Here is a 4,753-nt window from a genome sequence, read left to right as displayed (position 1 = left end):
CGCACGAGTACGGCAAAGTGCGTCTGCCGGGGCGGGGTTTGCGACGCGTACGCAATAGTGAGAACCGTCGCTCGGATGTTCGTCGTCTTTCGCCGAGCCAGTGCTGGCAATCCGGCGAAGCCGAACGGAGCCGATTCGGGCACGATATCGGCGTCTTTCCACGTGCTCGCCGGCGACCGTCGCACGAGTACGGTAAACCGCGTCAGCCGGGGCGGAGTTCGGGACGCCGATGCGAAAGTGGGAAGCGCCGCTCGGATCTTCGCCGTTTTTGGAGGAGTCAGTGGCGGCACTCCGGTGAAGCCAAGGTGCGCCAATTCGCGCACGATATCGGCGTCTTTCGACGTGCCCGCCGGCCACCGTCGCACGAGTACGGCAAACCTCGTCTGCCGGGGCGGGGTTTGCGACGCCGACGCAAAAGTGGGAACCGCCGCTCGGATGTTCGCCGTTTTTGGCAGAGTGAGTGCTGGCACTCCGGCGAAGCGAAAGAGCGCGAATGCGCCCACGAAAGTGGCGTGTTTGGACGTGCTTGACGACGACCACCGCAGGAAAACGAAAAACCACGTCAGCCGGGGCGAGCGACCCATGGCGGTCTGGGTGCTTATCGCTGCTATTATAGGGGCACCCCGGCAGACGCAAAAAAAAAAAAAAAATTTTTTCGACATTCTTTTTTGCTCGTCGACCTCGGGTGACCCAGGTCGCAGTGGGAGCCGCGCACGAAAGCGGCGTCGCGAGACGGCTTCGCGGTCGCTAGTCGCACGAGCTCGGCAACCGCGTCTGCCGGGGCGGAGTTCGGGACGCCGACGGCTAAGTGGGAACCGCCGCTCGGATGTTCGCCGTTTGTGGCCGAGTGAGTGCTGGCACTCCGGCGAAGCCAAACGGGGCCGATTCCGGCACGATATCGGCGTCTTTCTACGTGCTCGCCGGCGACCGTCGCACGAGTACGGCAAAGTGCGTCTGCCGGGGCGGGGTTTGCGACGCGTACGCAATAGTGAGAACCGTCGCTCGGATGTTCGTCGTCTTTCGCCGAGCCAGTGCTGGCACTCCGGCGAAGCCGAACGGAGCCGATTCGGGCACGATATCGGCGTCTTTCCACGTGCTCGCCGGCGACCGTCGCACGAGTACGGTGTAAACCGCGTCAGCCGGGGCGGAGTTCGGGACGCCGATGCGAAAGTGGGAAGCGCCGCTCGGATCTTCGCCGTTTTTGGAGGAGTCAGTGGCGGCACTCCGGTGAAGCCAAGGTGCGCCAATTCGCGCACGATATCGGCGTCTTTCGACGTGCCCGCGGCCACCGTCGCACGAGTACGGCAAACCTCGTCTGCCGGGGCGGGGTTTGCGACGCCGACGCAAAAGTGGGAACCGCCGCTCGGATGTTCGCCGTTTTTGGCAGAGTGAGTGCTGGCACTCCGGCGAAGCGAAAGAGCGTGAATGCGCCCACGAAAGTAGCGTATTTGGACGTGCTTGACGGCGACCGCCGCAGGAGTACGAAAAACCACGTCAGCCGGGGCGAGCGACCCACGGCGGTCTGGGTGCTTATCGCTGCTATTATAGGGGCACCCCGGCAGACGCAGAAAGAAAAAAAAAAATGGGGACATGGCGTGCGTCACCGTGCGGCTTCGCAGCGTTGCCGAAGTCGCCGAGCCCTTCGACTGAGCCGAACGGCGGACAGGGAACGTTGGTCGGCCGTTCTAACCTGTCGGTGCCACGCCGAGACGTCGTTAAGGAAAACCGCGTCGTGGGCCTCTACGACGCCGTCGAGTCGTTGTACGTTTGGTGTCCAGCGTGTCGGCGGCGAGTAGCGGACACGTCGTTCACGACTTCGGTCTTTCGCAGTCGACGCGAACTTGCGGAGAGTCGTGGTGCCTCACGTTTTCGGCAGAAACCGCGGCGGAATTTTCCCGTGCGTGCGCGCACGACCTCGGTGCTGTGCCGTCAGCGTAGTGTTGCACAAACTCGTGGCCTACCCAAGGTGCGGTACGTTTGCGGCCGTATCCTCGGTGGGAATTTCGTGAGTAGGGTCGCAAATTCTACGACCTCGGCGGGTTTGAGAGCGACGTAGACTTGTGGCACGCTCAACATGCCACACGTTTCGGGGCACACCCGCGGTGAAATTTTCTCGAGTACGCTCGTATTAGGGCCCAAGGAGGTCTGGGTACTTATCGCTGCTATTATGTGGGGGTTCTCGTGAGCGGCGTACGCGAAAGCGACCGGGTGTCTGATATGCGGCGGGCTTCGGCCTCGTCAAGCGTGTCCTCGGGTCTGCTCCAGGGGAATCCACGGCAGTCGTCTGCAGCCTCATCCGCTTGATGCGTTAGGGGCTGGTTGTCGGACGGTGCCGTTTTACCACGATATCGAGGTGTGTTCCGTGTCGTCCTCGGGCGATTCAGATGCGAAAGCGCCGAAGACGCGGGCGTGACCCGTCGTCTGGCGGCTTTGCAGTCTCGGCTCCGTTGCTAGTTCCGGCCGGTCCACCGACAGTGCAGCGGGCTTGGGCAACCCGCACGGCGCGACCGAGTCGATGCAACGAAAAAGAGCGAGCATGAACGTGCTTCTTGCCGCACGGCTCCCACTCGTCTTTCGGGAAGGTTGTGCCGTAGCGAGCTCGAACGCCGTCATCTCGGAGTGCAAAATAAGCGTGTTGGGGCGCCTGAAGGTGGCCTCCGCCGCACACAGACTGCGTCCGGCCCGCCGAGGGCGAGGACGGACGCGCAGTCGAACGATTACCTGGTTGATCCTGCCAGTAATCATATGCTTGTCTCAAAGATTAAGCCATGCATGTCTAAGTACATGCCGAAATAAGGCGAAACCGCGAATGGCTCATTAAATCAGTTATGGTTCCTTAGATCGTTTCTTCCTACTTGGATAACTGTGGCAATTCTAGAGCTAATACATGCAGTGAGCCTGGAGCCCTTTGGGTAACGGGTGCTTTTATTAGACCAAGATCGATCGGGTTTCGGCCCGTATTGTGTGGTGACTCTGGATAACTTTGTGCTGATCGCATGGCCACGAGCCGGCGACGTTTCTTTCAAGTGTCTGCCTTATCAACTTTCGATGGTAGGTTACTTGCTTACCATGGTTGTTACGGGTAACGGAGAATCAGGGTTCGATTCCGGAGAGGGAGCCTGAGAAACGGCTACCACATCCAAGGAAGGCAGCAGGCGCGCAAATTACCCACTCCCGGCACGGGGAGGTAGTGACGAAAAATAACAATACGGGACTCTTTTGAGGCCCCGTAATTGAAATGAGTACACTCTAAATCCTTTAACGAGGATCAATTGGAGGGCAAGTCTGGTGCCAGCAGCCGCGGTAATTCCAGCTCCAATAGCGTATACTAAAGCTGCTGCGGTTAAAAAGCTCGTAGTTGGATCTCAGTTCCAGACGAGTAGTGCATCTACCCGATGCGACGGCTCGGACTGAACATCATGCCGGTTCTTTCTTGGTGCACTTCATTGTGTGCCTCGAGATGGCCGGTGCTTTTACTTTGAAAAAATTAGAGTGCTCAACGCAGGCGAGTCGCCTGAATAAACTTGCATGGAATAATAGAACAAGACCTCGTTTCTGTTCTGTTGGTTTTTGGAATACGAGGTAATGATTAAGAGGGACGGACGGGGGCATTCGTATTGCGGCGCTAGAGGTGAAATTCTTGGACCGTCGCAAGACGAACTACTGCGAAAGCATTTGCCAAGAATGTTTTCATTGATCAAGAACGAAAGTCAGAGGTTCGAAGGCGATCAGATACCGCCCTAGTTCTGACCATAAACGATGCCAACCAGCGATCCGCCTGAGTTACTCAAATGACTCGGCGGGCAGCTTCCGGGAAACCAAAGTATTTGGGTTCCGGGGGAAGTATGGTTGCAAAGCTGAAACTTAAAGGAATTGACGGAAGGGCACCACCAGGAGTGGAGCCTGCGGCTTAATTTGACTCAACACGGGAAAACTTACCCGGCCCGGACACTGGGAGGATTGACAGATTGAGAGCTCTTTCTTGATTCGGTGGATGGTGGTGCATGGCCGTTCTTAGTTGGTGGAGCGATTTGTCTGGTTAATTCCGATAACGAACGAGACTCTAGCCTATTAAATAGGTGCGGGGTTCCCAGCACCTTACAACCTTCTTAGAGGGACAAGCGGCTCCTAGCCGCACGAAACAGAGCAATAACAGGTCTGTGATGCCCTTAGATGTCCGGGGCCGCACGCGCGCTACACTGAAGGAAGCAGCGTGTCTTTATCCCTGTCTGAAAAGACTGGGTAACCCGTGGAACTTCTTTCGTGATTGGGATAGGGGCTTGCAATTGTTCCCCTTGAACGAGGAATTCCCAGTAAGCGCGAGTCATAAGCTCGCGTTGATTACGTCCCTGCCCTTTGTACACACCGCCCGTCGCTACTACCGATTGAATGATTTAGTGAGGTCTTCGGACCGATGTCCGGCGCGGCCTTTCGGTTGCGCCGGTCTGTTGGAAAGATGACCAAACTTGATCATTTAGAGGAAGTAAAAGTCGTAACAAGGTTTCCGTAGGTGAACCTGCGGAAGGATCATTAACGGATTGTGAAGGGTGAGCGCCTCAGCTGCGTCTGCGCCCGACACTTTCTGCCGCTGACCCCGTTTGGACGCGGGGTCGGCTTTTCCCCACGGGGCTGCCTGAATGTGGAGCGGCACCCCGTGACAAATTGTTGCGCCCAGCGGACGCCAACACCGCGACCTTGGACGGTCGGCCAGGTGGCGGACGCGGGTACAAACGGCGCAACGCACTCATAGGTC

At 57.9% G+C, this 4,753-nt stretch overlaps 1 non-coding gene across 1 annotated transcript; it reads left to right on the top strand.

The window, feature by feature from the left end:
• Positions 1–2,718: 2,718 nt before the first annotated feature.
• LOC142791973 (small subunit ribosomal RNA) lies at positions 2,719–4,533 on the top strand. Its single transcript, XR_012890552.1, has one exon. It is a non-coding gene; the product is annotated as a small subunit ribosomal RNA (ribosomal RNA).
• Positions 4,534–4,753: the final 220 nt, after the last annotated feature.

This window comes from Rhipicephalus microplus, unplaced genomic scaffold, assembly GCF_043290135.1.
Source record: "Rhipicephalus microplus isolate Deutch F79 unplaced genomic scaffold, USDA_Rmic scaffold_200, whole genome shotgun sequence".
Lineage (NCBI taxonomy): Eukaryota > Metazoa > Arthropoda > Arachnida > Ixodida > Ixodidae > Rhipicephalus > Rhipicephalus microplus.
The sequence above is the reverse complement of the archived record's forward strand: the minus strand, read 5'-3'. Positions and strand labels throughout refer to the sequence as shown.